Source organism: Dromiciops gliroides, chromosome 1 (assembly GCF_019393635.1).
Source record: "Dromiciops gliroides isolate mDroGli1 chromosome 1, mDroGli1.pri, whole genome shotgun sequence".
Classification (NCBI taxonomy): domain Eukaryota; kingdom Metazoa; phylum Chordata; class Mammalia; order Microbiotheria; family Microbiotheriidae; genus Dromiciops; species Dromiciops gliroides.
Window position 1 is genome coordinate 280,381,947 of NC_057861.1, and position 16,768 is coordinate 280,398,714.

The following is a 16,768-nucleotide window of genomic DNA, read 5'->3' on the forward strand; positions in this document are numbered from 1 at the left end:
GGTCTGACAGAGAGAGAGAGAGAGAGAGAGAGAGAGAGAGAGAGAGAGAGAGAGAGAGAGAGAGATTGGTAGATATATAATACATATATACATAGAGAAATGATATATGTTGCTGTTTAATTATTTCAGTCATGCCTAACTCTTCATGACCTCATTTGGGGTTTCCTTGGTGTGAGAATTGGAGTGATGCCCCCTGCTGGAGAGATACTGTGGGAAAGCTCCACCATGAGGAGAAGGTATTTGAGGACAAGCCATGTGGCTTGCAAGGTCAGTTCCTTGGTGTCAGGAAATGATGTTTGCTCGTGGATACTGTTGATCAAAGCTACCAGCCAATTACCTTAGAGCTGTGTGTGCATGGACAGAATGTTTCTGGTTTTCACAGAAGGGTTGTGGGACGAAGAAGGGGTGAGGCTCTCTCTCTCTCTTTAGGCAGGGACCTCAAGTGGAGTGGAGCTGGAGACGCTGGCTCCCTGAGATAGATAGATGAATCTAGGCCTCTTTCTCTCTCCTCACCAAATTCTTATTCTCCTTAATAAATGCTTAAAAGTCTAAACTCTTGCTAAAGCTTCTAATTCATTGGTGACTACTCATTAGATTTTTTTTTTTTAGTGAGGCAATTGGGGTTAAGTGACTTGCCCAGGGTCACACAGCTAGTTACGTATTAAGTGTCTGAGGCCGGATTTGAACTCAGGTACTCCTGACTCCAGGGCCGGTGCTCTATCCACTGCGCCATCTAGCTGCCCCTCATTAGATTTTTAGACAGACTAGCTAGAATTTTAGCCACCTCACAGACAGCAAATATTTATTGGCAAAGATGTTAGAATTCTTTGCCATTTCCTTTTCCAGCTCATTTTACAAATGAAGAAACTTAGGAAAAGAGGGTTAAGTGATTTGCCCAGGATCACACAGCTAGTGTCTGAGACCAGATGTGAACTCAAGAAGATGATGCTTCCTGATTCCAGTCCTGGCACTGCTCTATCCACTGCACTACCTATCTGGCTCAGATAGATAGATATAGATATCTAGATATTGAAATGTAGTGATATATTTATTGAAAACTGCATTTCACTTGATTTTAGTCATTTGATAAAAGTATTTTCTTTGTAATCTTGTGTATTTTATGTATGTGTTTAAAAACATTATTTTAAGACGGGGGCCATAGGTTTCACCAGACTGCCAAAAGGATTCCTAAAACACAAAAAGGCTAAGAACCTTTGGCCCAGAATAAAAGCCAGTTTGTTAATGATGGTCTGAAAGGTGCAAAACACAAAGAAAAAAGATGGCGCAGCAGGATGGGAAGAGGCAGGGCTGAGGTAGATGAATATGAGAACATAAGGGATGATAGCAAAGGAGAAAGGTCTTTTTTTCCACAGGAAGCTATTTTTCTTAAGAGTTCTCTAGCCAGAATATGGGAGTGGTGAAGCTTTTGATTAGCACTCCCCCCTTAAGAGTCCTATGAATGGCAAAGTTGGCTTCCGGGCAAGGAAGATTCTTTGTGTCAGGGGCCTTTTCTGTAGGTGAAGTCCTGATAGCAAGAGGTCTGGTATTTGAGTCACTGGTCCTGGGATTGCTCCTTAGGGCTAACGTCTTAAGGCCTGATAGCTGAAGATCAAGTTTTGGCCTGAGTCTTGGAGATACCTGGGGCTCTGATCACAGACAGAGTGCAGCACAATAATGGAATGTTTGTCAAGCCCCAGTTTATTGGTAATGGAGAGATGTAGTCCTGGAGGGACAGTAGAGAAAGGAAATTACTCACAGACAACAAAGGCTCCTCTGATAATGGCTCACTTAGCTGTCCTTTGCTCTCCTGAACCTCATGATATCTCTGCTCTTCACAGAAGCTTCCCACTGTGACTGATTTATGGTAACCACGTGGTGTGCCCTGGAGGATGGGTCACTGGGCTTCTGTGTCCCTGATACTTCTTGTGGCACTTGAGATGGGAATGAAGTCAGAATTATCAACTAGAGCCAAAGATAATAAACCTGTGAGCAAATCCGTAATCAGTACTGCACCATAGTGAATGACAGAAATATTATATCATGGATTTAAAGCTGGGAGGGGGTCATTGGGTGGGAGGTCAATAATTCCAACAATTTATATTACAGTTGAAAAACACTGAAGCCCAGAGTGGGGAAGGGATTTGCCCAAGGTGATAGAGTGGCAGAGCTGAGAATGAAATCTTGGTTCTCCAATTCCAAATTGATAACATTGGAAATATGTAAGTTTTTTAAGAGATGTTAGAATATTTATCTTGACATTTCTGTCAAAATCATCAAATTATCTGGTGTCAATTTTGTCTACTTTTTGTGAAAACCAGAATCCTTGCACATTGTCTCTCCTGGACAGATGCTAAACTCCTTGGGAGAATTGTATTCCCAGTGTTTAAGTAAATTCCTGACACATAGTAGGTGCTTAACAAATACTTTTTAAATGAATGATTGATTGAAATTACTTTTTGATGTCGAGGCAAATATTAATGTCTTCAGCATTTTAATGTCATGAACCCCAGGGTGTTTCAGAATATGCTCTACGTTGAATTTGAATGAAAAACATTCTTTTGGCAACTGATACACCTGCTTCAATATCTGTTTACAATTTATACAGTTTCTTCTGCCAACAGTTTATGGTGTGGTTTGTGAGCACTTTTTAGAACAGTTTTATGCAATTATTTCCACTAAAGAAACCAAGTAGATTGTATTCATTCTGTGGAGAATGAGCAAAATTTATTTCATCTAAAATGTTTAACAGTTATGTTCTAAAATAACAATGGGGCATTTCCACTAATCCTTCTGCCTAAAATGAATTGGCAATTGCTCATTTGGAAATAAATTTCACTTCTCTATATTTGCATTGAGCATAATTAAGTGACCACAGATTATTTATGTAAGGTGTGTAATCAGTTTATAGAGCATGGCAGCTGACATAATGTAGCTCTTGGCTAGCTATCAATGGTCCCTTTCCACAAATAACATTTTAAATAATAAAAACTAATATTCAGATTAATATCTCCCATAAGGTAAAAATCATTATAACCCATATTTGCCAATGGGGTCTTAATCCTCCCTGGGCAATCAGTTATTTTGAAAGGGATGGATATATACTTATGGTACATAGATGATTTACTTACTTTATCCTAGAATAGCCACCTTCCCCAGGCCTCATTCCCCTCAATGTAAGATTCTTGAAGGTAGGTGCTATTTTATTTTATTTTATTATTTTTGTATCCCCAGCACCCATCACATTTCCTTGTTAACTGCCATGGCAAGTACTTAATAAATGTTTGTAAAATTAACTACCAGGAGCCTGAGACAGAGAAATATTTTGAAAAAGACATCAGGATGATTGAAGGAGCTAAAAGAAGATCTGAACTGAAGTGACATGAAGTTGTTTTTTTTCACTTGGTTCCAAATGACAACAGAGTGACTGAGGAAAAAGTAGTCCATTTCATCATCCTCTAATTTTCTCATTTGTAAAATAGGGAAGCACATCATAGGGAATTTGGCCTAAAAAGTTGAATTTATTCTACTGTTGTTTCTAATACTCAATTTCCAGAAAGTCAAATTATATTGGAGAGACCTCTGTTACCATGTCATCATGGTAATGACTTGAGGATGAAATTCTTCACTGGTTCCTTAACTTTTCCTACAATATTATTATTTGTATTTTGGCTAGATTTTGCAGATATGCTTTTAACCTTTGATAAGAAATTATCATTTCCTTAAGTGCCATAGATATCTAGCTTTTATAATATTTATTTACTTATTCATTCATTCATTCATTCATTCATTCATTTAAATATAATGAACATTTTATTTATAGTTTGGTGTTCCAATTTGTATCCCACTTTGTCTCCATCCTCTCCACTCTACCTGAGGTATCAAGCAATAAGACATGGGCTATACATGTATGATAATGTAAAACATTACCTTATTTCTCATTTTGCACAAGAAAACTTCATTAAAAGAAAAAAATGAAAGAAAATTAAAAATAGCATGCTTCAGTCTGTTCCATCAAAATCAGTTCTTTCTTTGGAGGTGGATAGAATGTTTCATCAATAGTCCTTTGGGATTGTCTTGGATCATATTGTTGAGAATATTTATGTCTTTCACATTTCTTCATCAAACAATATTGCTATCTCTGTGGACAATGTTCTCTTGGTTCTTCTCACTTCACTATACGTCATTTCACACATATCTTTCCAGGCTTTTTTGAAGTCATCTTGCTTGTCTTTTTTATAACACATTTTACATACAACTTTCTCTGCCAGAAATTCATTCCTCCCAGCTGTACCAATCAATTTTCTCTCAATATTCAGCAGGAAAGAGGTTTATTAGGCATCCTTAAAGCTAAAAATATGGAAGACACCAAAATCATCATTCGTTCACTTTTGAGGATACATGGCATTGTGTTAGGCCCTTAGAAAAATATAGTGATGATAGCAGAATATGGAATTCCCTTTTCATAAAGAGCATTATAGAATCAAAATACCCAAAGTACCTTGGGTTGAGTGTCATTTTACTGATGAGGAAACTCAGACAAAGAGAGGTGAAGTAGTTTAGCTCAGAACACACACATAATGAAGGTTCCAAGTTTATCATAAGAATTCAGATCATTTTGCTCTTGACCTATGCCTCCTTCCCTTGTACTATGATGACACTCAATGATTAATGTATTGATATGAAATGCTAGAAGTTTACATTTTGTTGACCACAACTCTCATTCAGGAAAATATTTGATTTATACTATTCAGTTTATTCATTTTGACTATATTCCATCGGCACAGGTTAATTACTGTTCATTTCAACTTTACAAACATTTATAAAGCCCCTACTATGGGTATGTCACTGTGGTAGTCAGTGAAAATTTAAAAAAACAAAAAAAAACAAAAAACCTCCCACTCAAGGCTTCTAGTTTGTCATTTGAAGCTAAGTTGTAAAAGTGTAATCCCTTTTCCATATGAGGTCTCTGAAAATTATAGCCCCTTGAAGCTACTGTGAGAATTGGAATGACACTCCCTGCTGGTAGGGACATTGTGAGCTCTGGCCTGAAAAGAAACCATGTAACTTAGTGTCCAGAAGTGACCTTTCTGGGGTTTCAAAGGTCAAGTTGACATCAGGAAGTCATGTCTACCACCTGTGGGTCATGTCAATCAGTGCTACCAGCCAATTAGCTTGGAGATGTGTGTGTGGACAGCCCTGCTTCCAGTCTGACAGAGGGCTTCTGGGAGAAGCCATGGAGAAGGGAGGTCTTTTGTTACCGGACTTGGGGCTTGGAGGGAGGACAGAGGCTGGCTCTTAGATAGCTAGAAAAAAGCTGTTTTACCTCTCTCTTTCTCTTCACTGACTTCTAATGCACTTTAATAAATACTTAAAAGGCTAAACTCTTGATAAAGCTCCTAATTTAAGGAGACCACTCATTAGATTTTAGACATAACAGTTAGAATTTTAGACCTTACACTATCATGCCTTCCTTAAGTCTTCTTTTCTCCAGGCTGCATATCATGAATTCTCTCAACTACCCTGAATATGATTTAATCTCTAGGTCTTTCACCACCCTGTTTGCCCTTCATTTTCACTATGTCTTTCCAAACATGTACCACCTAGAACTTAGTGCTAGGTTCCAGTTTTGATTTGACCAATGCAATGCAAGTTTCACTTCCCTATTGCTGAATATTATGACTCAATACAGCATAGAGTTGCAATATGCTTTTGTTTGGTTATTTTCCATGACACATATTTACTTATATTGGGCTTTTAGTCAATGAAAACACATAGATCTTCCCCCTCAACCCCCCCCCCAACTCAGGAGAACTGTTATGCAACCATACCTCTACTGACTTAAACTTGAATAGGTTTTTTTTTATCCAGATTTAAGACCTTATATTCATTACAGTTAAATATTACCTTAAAAATCACCTTAATTAACTGTAGCTTAGCATTCTAGTCTCATGAAGGATTTTGGGACCACATCTTTAGACTGCAGTGTTAAAATTTTATGTGAATGACTTGGGTCAAACAATTTTTGACATGGTTTAATTTTGTGATATCAATGGTCATGTGTATATGCTGGTTTCTGATAATAGTATGACTCAGAATATCTGACCTTAACCAGATGAAATTGGATTGATCTGTTCGTTTTTTTCAACTATATTTGTGTGGGATTTGGGGTCATACATACATTTCATTATTCTACTTTGCTATATTATTAATTCTGGGGTTCTCAAAAAAGTGTCAATCTAAGTTATGCCTCTTAAAGAGCAATGACTGTTAGAGATATTATACTAGTTGTCAAAATAGTCTAAAATTGTCAAAATGTCTAAAGTCAAAATTTTCAAGGATCATCTAAACCCATAATGAAATAGAATCAATTTCACTGAAGCTCAAGGAAAAATGAAGTTGAAGTAGAAAAACAGCACCGGGAAATGACAAAGTATTCCTGCCAAATCACCTAATTAATTCTCAGCAAACAAGCAAAGACTTTCAAAAAAGATAAGGCCACTGTAGAGCTTGTTAATGTTTCCTCTCCAATTTGAGTAAGTTGTAAAATATCAAACAGAAAAACATTTTGAGCATGTATTTTACTTCTAGTGGGCCTGAAAATTTTGCACTTATTGAAAGAAGAATGTATTCTGATCCATAATTTGTATACTAAGAATATGAATCATTCTACAATTATAGAAATTCCCAAATGTTACTGAAGAACTATAATATAACCTTAAATCATGCCAAATGCCATGAAAGGTTAAGAAATAAAAACATGGAGAAAAACATGCATCAGTGTCTTGTCAACTTGCTTAATTCAAACCTCATTGAAAATGTATGAGCTATAATCAAGACTATAATTAGGAAAACAGAATACTTGTCAAAAGTACACAGAATATCCAATGTAACAAAAGTGTGGTTTTATGATAAGAATTAAAGAATAGGTATCAAAATCTTATGAAGTTAATGGCAAATCATGTAAAACCAGCAATTGCAGCAAAAAAAAATACATATCTCAACTAAAAAGTTGTTTGGGTTTGTTTGGGGTTTTTTTGAGGTAAAAGTTATAAGCTTTATGGTAAAAGTCAAATCATATTATTTTGTCCAAATAATTTACATGGCATTGTAGCTATCCTTCCTATCTTTATGTCAACTGCAAGTGTGATTATTATGTCACTAAAGTCCCTGTCAAGTCATTCACAAAATTATTAGATAGCTCAGAGCCAAGCATAAATCTTTGAAGAAATGAAGGTCTCCTAAGTTAATATCAAACCTTGAATACTCTATAAGTAGTGGTAAGAGAAAGGGGAGAAGGTTTAAATAAAAGCAGAGGGTGATGATGTATTTATCTAAGTAATTATAGAATTAACCTTGAAAATAAGAAAGTGAGGCTGGGAAAAGAGTGATGGAAGATATGGGTGGTAAAGATAAAGAATGGTTTTATATGGAGGGAGGCAGAGAGAGAAAAGGAAGTACACAAGATTATGATTCAAAAGGAAAATGCTATTGTTCAATACTATGGAGGTAGAGCAGTTTACAATGATGCTCAGGGCCAACATGTGACCCCATTTCAAGATGACTAAAGTAGAGAGAAAAATAATATAATGAGGATTGAGGTCAATTAACATAGAGGCCAGGAGTTTTGAAGGGACATACATGAATGTTGAAGTCAGCAACATGAGGGAAGGAATTGAGGTAGTTAAGAAAACTATGAGTCAGCTACTGAAATCCTTGAAAAAAGAGGGAAATGTGACCTGGAGGCTGGCAGAAGGTAGCCTCAAGAATCTAGATAGAGTGATATAGAAGGGTGGAGGGACCTCAGAAGAGAGAAGGTTGCTGAATGATCACAGTAGAGCAAGGGACTGTAATTGTCAATGGGGATTCAGAGACATGCCCATTCTACCTGGCTCAGTATGTGGGACATGAAAAGAGTGAGCTTGGCTGAGGTGACAGATTTCCTTGAACCCCAGTATCTCAAATAATGTAGGTTTATGACCAATCATCCCTGTGGGACACTTGAAAATAAACACTCACTCTTTTCCTTTCTCTCCTTTTTGTACAAGCATCTCTAATGAGTCATATTTACTATACGCAGTCCATGTTCATGACACAATGTCCCCAGTGCCAAAGAAAGATTAATGGAATTAGGGGACATGGGTTTATATCCTATCTCGGACATTTTATCTATGTGATCTTGGATGTCACCTAATCTCCCTAGGTCTCAGTTTTCTTAAGATTCAATGATCTCTGAGGTCTTTTTCAGTTCTAGATTTATGATCCTATAACTCTACTTCCTTCTAGATGCTCTAAAGTTGGGTCAAAGTGTCCTTTATCCCTTGAACATGTCATGCCTTCTTATCCTATTATCTTTATTCATGTTGTTGCCTACATCTGAAGAATCCTCCCTCATGTTTTTAATACTATAAAAATAACAACAAAACACCAAAAACTCTTCCATGAAGTTTTGATGAATCCTCTTTATCATTAATAACCTTTCCCCTGACACCAAAATGCTATTTTTTATACATCTCTCACCTCTACTTTCTATAAAACTTTGTATATTATTATTATCTGTACAAGTACCTTAAGCCACATAAAAGCAAAAAATCGGTTCCATATAAATTTTGTATCTCCTCCAGATCCTAGCACTATATTCCATAGATAATAGGATGATGAAACCAGTGATGAAATCTCAGTACAGATTGAGTCTGCTTTTGCCCTGAAAACTGATGAAAGCATTCTACAAACCTTAAAATGCTAAATCAATGTTAGTTATGGATATTAATACCAACTTTGTAAAGTGGAGTGAACACTGACTATGTAGTCACAGGACCTGACCTTGATTCAAATTCCTTCTCTGAGGCTCACCATTTGTGTAAACTTGGCCAAGTGATTTAATCTCACTGAATCTCAGTTTCTTCTTCTGTAAACTGAATAACTTGGCTTAGATTGCCTCTGAGGTCCCTTTCAGTTCTAGAGCCTATGATGTGTGACCCTATTTTCCTGATCTGTATACTTAAACACTATAACATTAGCACCTGTGTACAAATTTCACTATATAACTTAAGTGAAAAATAGAATGGAAAGGGGTTGGCGGTAGGACTGGCTGGAAATCTTTTACATCTCTGTTTTCCAATGTTATTAGCAGGAAAAACTCCTAGAAAGTGTGCAAGAGAGCTGTGTGTTTACTTCATAAGCACAATCAGAGAATGTCTGTGAGGCTGCTCCCCAACCACCCACCTCCCTCGAATCTCTTGCAATGGTCTAGAATTGGATTGATATGTCTGGTGCAAATGAAAACAGCCCCAGGTGGAGTCAGGAAGTCAGGCCAGCCTTTAAAAGTTTTCCCAACATTATGTTTCAGCAAAAGTCCCGTAGAGCTCCTTAAGGCTCAGGTTTTACTGCCCTCCCACAGGACAACCTTCCTGGTCCCCCAAGTTGTTAGTACCTTGCCTCTACCCCTGAAATTACTTTGTATTTACTCCATATATTATTTGGAGTTTGAATCCGTATTCATGGTATTTCTCTTCAGTAGAATGTAAACTCTTCGACTTACTATTAGACTGCTTCCTTTTTGTCTTTGAATCTTCAGTGACTAGCTGAATGAAAATATGCCACAGACCTCACTTAATGCTTGTGAAATTAAATTTAACTGAATTACCTCAATCACCTAGAGCCCCAATCTCTGTCTCTCTCCATCTCTGTGTATGTGCCTTTCTGTCTCTCTGTCTCTCTCTGTCTCTCACTTGCTTGTTCACACTGGTAGAACCACAAACCGTAGAGCCATAGATCTATCATCAACGACTAGAAGTTGAGAGAGCACCATATCCAGTTCTATGTCCAAAGAAAGGTAGGGAAACATTTCTTAATGGCATATCAAGTTAGAACCCTAAAGATATTTTCCCACAGAAATACGATCACATATGATATATAGGGGCTACAGTTCAGCCCTTTTAGTACAGTATTATCCTTGAATTGTATTGGGTTAAACTGGCTTTTGTGGACTGGACTAGCAAAATAGATTCCAAGTTCCAGACAATTGACTTAAATGTCAACTTTTCCAGCAAAACCATTCATAAATTGGAAGCAGCCTATACATAGATTGCAAACATAGCTTCCATGCTTGTGCTTTTATATGTTAGTAAGAATTTCTGTAGGAGCAAATTCTCATTCCCCAGTCCACTCTGATATTGTCATTAATTAAGCAGACAGCAGTCTGGCAACAGTAAGATTTCACAGGATATGACTCTTCAAAAGAGAGTCTGCACAATTTAAGACAGGGGTTTGTTAAGTATTCTGTAGCCTCTACTGCCAACCCATTTGTGTATTTCATTCAGATTCTGAGAAACTTACTGAAAAAAAATTCAATGGAAAGAAACTGTTGTAACAGAAGGGGGTAAAAAAAAGCTGTGTTCACATTCTTTCTCTGCTTACTGTTTTTTTGTCTAAATTCTTGTAACACAAATCATCTCAAGAGCAGATTTTTTTTATCCCTTATATTCTCCTTTGTGTTAGGTGCAGGAAAGATGTAGAGACTTGAATGTCTTTCCTTATTGAGGCTTTCCAATCTTGCCAACATTTTTGAAGCAGTAATAATATCATACCTTTCTCAAGACTTTGTGTTGAAACATGAGTGGCTTAATTTAAAAATTACCTATAGCAGTGTTCTGTCTTATTAATTTGACCTATAGATAGCATTTTAAAAGTTGATTTCACAACAAGGCTCAAAATTGTCCCCAAATTTTCATTTGTTGCAATACTTAAAAACCTTTTTTTTGAATGACATTTTTTTGGGGGGTGGGCAATGAGGGTTAAGTGACTTGCCAAGAATCAGGCAGCTGGTTAGTGTCAAGTGTCTGAGGCCGGATTTTAACTCAGGTCCTCCTAAATCCAGGGCTGGTGCTTTATCCACTGAGCCACCTAGCTGCCCCCTGACTGTCATTTTGATATGTTATTTCAATTATCTATGTGGCCATTAGAAAATTACCTAGTCCTCAGTTTCCACGTATTTTATGTTAATGGTCTGATTAGATAATCTCTCAGGTTCCTTCCAGTTCTAACTATCATCCTGTGGCAAGTTATAAAGAATGAGTGTCTATGTCCTTAGATTTTAAATTTCAAATTGGTAAGGGAAGAGTATCATTTCTCATTATACTTTAAATAGAATTGAATGCAGTGTCATGTACTACTAGGGCTTTAATGCCATAATGACTATTTGTAAAGAGGATCCAGTTCTCTGAAATACTTAGAAATTCCATTACTGGGGGCAGCTAGGTAGCACAGTGGATATAGCACTGACCCTAGATTCAGGAGGACCTGCATTCAAATCTGGCCTCAAACACTTGACACTTACTAGCTGTGTGACCCTGGGAAAGCCACTTAACCCTCATTGCCCCACAAAACAAAACAAAAGAAAAACAAAAACCAAAAACAAAAAAAACAACAACAAAAAGAAACTCTGTTACCACAATTAGAAGTAACATAGGAGACAGAAAGATATATACAAGAACATCAGGGAAAAAAAGGAGGATTATGGTATGGAAATATAATGAAATACTCATTTAAGAACTTCAAATTCCTGGGTCAAACATGACTATGCCAGGGATATTGTGAATAAAAATAAGTTATTATATGGTCATGGAGGTGGGGGCCTGACATGCATAAATGGCTCCATTTATGGTTTAAACTAAATGGTCTCTAAGGACCCTTCCCATTATGAGGTTCTTTGTGATTCTAATTCTATGAAACAGAAACCATTGAAAAAGAAATTTGTAGGTAAAAAGACTTTGTAATATATTGTATCTATGGGGTTTTAACATACCCTGAGGCTAACAGAGCATGAGCTCATTTTAATTGCCTTATCTTCAAAGAAACCCAAGCTAACTCCTGTCTCCTTATCATCACAAACTCAAACCTTAGCAGAAAACTGACCTTTCCCCCTCTTCCTGTAGTAATAGAAGAGGTTTCATGTAATGTCACAGCCACAGCTATGTGCAGCACATGTCACAGGGTGCACACCAAGGAAATATTATTTCTTTTTTAAACAGCTATATATATATATATATATATATATATATATGTGTGTGTGTGTGTGTGTGTATGTATGTATATATGTATGTATATGTATATATATGCATATATATATAATTCTTAGTTTAGATGTATATTGTTTGTATTCATGAAACTCAATAAATTTAGTTAACAAATATAATAAACTAATCTAAAAGTAAATGAGCACATCCTGAACTTGAATTAAAACACAAAGCCAGTCTTTTGAAGACATTAAGGTGTGCCTAGGCATACCTGGCACATGCTGGAAGAGACCCTGTGGACAGCATACTAAATAAATGGGCAAATAAAAATACAGTTATTCATACTACTTTCCCAGCTGTGTCCCTACTGGTCATACCCATGGGGGTGGGGGGGGGGAGAGAAACACACCCACAACACATGAATTTCTCAGAAAGCTATGTTGTAAGGGTTTATATTGGGTCTGACTATGAACACCACAAACTGCCAACAGGCACTAAATTTGGCAGTTTAATTATCCACTGGAAACATGTAATAGTCCTTCCTAATCCTTAAATCTCCTGGCTGTATATTGTCCCTGCATTCCAATTCTGGCATCACAACATAGCTCACCTGTTGCTATTGATGCAGATGTCTCTAGCCATAGTGCTGACTGTGTTAGCTGTTACCAATTTTGCTCCCTTCTCAAGCTAACACAATGGATTGCCTGGAATAATTGTTCCACCCAGTAAACCTTCTGTGCACTACTGCCCTACCCATAGTTTCAAAAATATTTTCTAGCTGTGACAACCACAGCCATATTCTTATAGATATTCTTCTAAGGCTTCTATGCAATTTTAGTTCTAAAAGACCATTTAGTTTTTGCACAAAAACCTAAACTTTAAGTGTATATTCAAGCATTGACTGTCACCATCTATTCATCCAACAGCCAGGACTGTACTAGAGCCAGTTGATATCAGCTCTCAAGATTTGATTGTTAACTTTTCAGTGTGAGCATTTTATACCTCAAAAAGTGATAAACATTACAAATTAGGCCTTGATTGATTATTTTGTTGATTGTCTATTCTTAAGAAAGTGATGGGGAAAATGTTAATAATGCAGATTTAACTAAAAGTGTGTTTCTTTTTTTATTTTCTAAAGAGCTGGTAGGATAAAGCACCAGCCCTGGACTCAGGAGTACCTGAGTTCAAATCTGGCCTCAAACACTTGACACTACTAGCTGTGTGACCCTGGGCAAGTCACTTAACCCCCATTGCCCTGCCCCCCTCCCAAAAAAAGAGCTGATAGTTAATCACTTACTGTCACACACCCACATCCATCCATCCATCCATCCATACATACATACATCTATCCATACATCCATCTATCAATTCAACAAATATATATTTTTACATGATCAACTCTGTGTGTGTGTGTGTGTGTGTGTGTGTGTGTGTGTGTGTGTGTGAAGCCCAAGACTTGTATCCTGTCTTTACAGAATTTACAATCTTGCTAAGGAGTCAAAATGTACACTCATAAAATAGCAGCATTAGAAAAACTGATGGATTTCAAATCAAAAGGCCAAGGGTCAAATTCTGCCTTTACCAGTTAATACCTGTCTGACTTTAGACAAGTCACTTTAACCACTGTAGACCTACATTTTCTCATATGTAAAATGATGGCTTTGAACATTAAATCTTTAAAGTCTTTTCTGACTGTTCTTCTATTATCTTAATTAATACATTAGTCAGTGTCACCTTTTACTCTCCACATTACAGGACTTACATTAATAATAGTTACCTATAAGAACCAAGTCACAAACAGCAACTGCTAGGAAGAATATTACAGTTACAGTTATCAGCATTATCAGTAGCCACCTCATTCAACAGCACTGTGATAGAATTTTGCCAGTGAAAGAAGATAATACAAAGTGCATAGTTCCTACATAGGGATGAGGAAGGAGGAAGGGGTTCAGTCATGGGTTAGGAGCAGAATGAGGATCTGTGGCAGCATCAGGGCCCCAAAGCTGGCACAGGTGGGTGACTGGAACAGTGAAGAACCTGAGGAAGAGCCTGAAGACTTGGTGTCAGGCCCAATAGACTATTCCTACCAGCCTCTGAACCAGGACCCTGAGCAAGAAGAGATAGATCTGGCAGCAGTGGAAGGGCCTGGGGATGCACCTGCCTGACCCTTCTGTGGAGAATGAAGATGAGAAAGGGGAAGGAGCTATAGAACCAAACAGGAGAAGCTCCACACTGACGGACCCAGAATGTGTGGAGTTGGTGAGATGGACAATGGCTGGAATAGGTCTGCCTGCCCCAGGAGTCCCTGCTTGGGCCCAGGAAATTTCAGAAGCCCAGTGGGAGGATGTGGTACAGAAGACTCTCCAGGCTCAACAGATGAAAACTACATGAAAGTGACTACCACTGAGAACAGCTTCATTTCCTTTCCCCCCCCAATTCCAGACCTTGTACCACCTTGATACACAACTGGATAAATTCCTGGTCTCAAACTATTTTTTCCTCTTCTTCCCTTCTACATCACAGGCAAACTCAGACTTCTCTCCTGAGATCTACTTTATTTAGTTCTGTACATATGGGGACATCTGCCCACCAACCCAATTTAGCATGTAGCACTTTGCAGAGAATAAAGCAACCTATGTATGCAGCCAAAAAAAAAAATAATATGGAGGAAGAAATGTAAAGAATAGGGTTTCCTGAAACCTGTCTCTGTGACTGACTAACTAAATGATCTTAGACAAGATGTGTGTCTCTGGGACAACATTCCTAGAGCTGAAAAGGTCATCAAATGCCCTCTAGCAAAATTTTCCCATTTTACAGATGAGAAAACTAAGACCCTGAGAATTAAAAGTAACATGACCAAGGTTAACCAGGTAATGGCAGAGGTCTATCATTTGTTTTAGCCCAGATGCTGTCTCTCCACAACTAGTGAATAGCCATCTATATCATGATCCTTCTTGATCTAGAGAATAAAGGGAACAGGCTAGAGGGTTTCTAAGGATTTCTTGTTTTGTTTTGTTTTTATTTTGTTTCATCTGTTTTTCAGCCTCTGAAATCCTCCAACTTACTGTGAGGAAGCAACAGAAATAGGCAGAGCAACTGAGATTATGCAACTAGCAGTTATTTCATTAGGAATTGTTGTCCTGCTATCCTCGAGACAAAGAGACAGTTATAAACAGTGAAAGGCTCTACCCCTAAGGATGGCATATGACATGTGCTGGTAATTTTAAAAGGCCTCCTTCATATCACATATCTTTGAATATAATAGATGAGCTATAGGGTAAAAACAAAGTTTATTCTTATGGCTTATGAACAAATAATAAAGTGAATTCCAAAGAAGGAAAGAATGTTATTTGCAAACAAAACTGTAAGAGGAATGAATCGTATAAGAATGATGCTTTTCAGCAGAGTGCTATGTTTGCAAGTCAGCTGTTTACAATAAAGTCTAGTCTTTAAATTGATTAATTATTTTATTCAGTTGGATTTCTTTTGAAAAGAGTTACATCAAATAGGTTGAAAATGGATCCAGATGTAATTGTTCTTTGACATTATTGGGAATGTATGAGCAAATGGAAGATGGATCATTTGATTAAAAGTCATCAGTAACTTATTTTCTACTTGGAAATATCTGAAGCAATTTTGTTATTAACCAAGTTTAACATTAAAGGTATTTTATGTGAACTAAAAATGCAATTAGCCTATTTATAATTATGGATGAATCCAGTAGCATTATCACTAATTAGTGAGGATTAGTATGCTGGAGCAAAGGGTTCGAATTTGGGGAATTAATTTGCTTTTCTCTTCTTTCAAGATAGGATAGAAAAAATGTATGGAATTACCATGTGACGATAGCTTTCTGACTGATATTACAATCTGTCTCTGTTTATAGAAGCAAAAAGATTATGAGATTTTTATAATGATTGAAGAGAGATTTTGTTTAATTATAGATTTTTTGGCTATAATTTTCAAGGAAATACCACACAATCACTTACACCCTGAATATGGTATCTTTTTAATATGCAGAGCATGTGGGTTAGGAATATACTTGCAGGTAACTCAGAGCCATAATTACAGATACTTTTGAAGTTAATGCCTTATGTATTATCCATGTATAACTGCCCATTATCTTGTTTAAAATTATATTCAATACCAACAGTTTTGAACCACTAAATATATACTGGTTTCTTCAGAACAATTATTTCAATCTTATCTACCCTTGTGCCTGACTATTCTAATTTAATTTGTATTTTAGGATGACATAAAGTAATTAACAAAAGTAGTTAACTTTTGAAATCACCATTCGGAAACAAATGTTGAAGTTCTTTATGGAATATTAGGTCTTTTCTTTGTAATAAAATCTTGACTTTATTTAGTTTTATGTATATATGGGTGTGTATGTATATATGTACACAAATGTATGTATGTATATTATGTATAGATAGATACCGATTTATGTGTATGTTTAGTGACCAAATTTTATTAGTCAAGCCCTATGATTTCATATGCTGTTGATCATTCCTGGTATGGAATTTCCCTTCAAAGAGGCAGTTTAGCCACTTTTCTATGACTTTTATTCTTGGAGAGCTGCCTGAACCACTGGGTAGTTAAACAACTTGTCCATGATTACATAGTAGTCTGATCTAAGGCAGGTTTTAATGCATATCTTCTTAGTTCCAAAGCTGGCTTCTCCTACTTCAAATATAGATTGCTAAAAATATTACAACACTTCATACAATATCTTGTTTCACAACTACTTG

The 16,768-nt window shown here is 36.8% G+C and overlaps 1 pseudogene; it reads left to right on the top strand.

The window, feature by feature from the left end:
- LOC122748432 overlaps positions 1 to 14,405 on the top strand; it is a 45,583-nt pseudogene extending 31,178 nt beyond the window's left edge.
- The last annotated feature ends 2,363 nt before the right edge of the window (positions 14,406 to 16,768 follow it).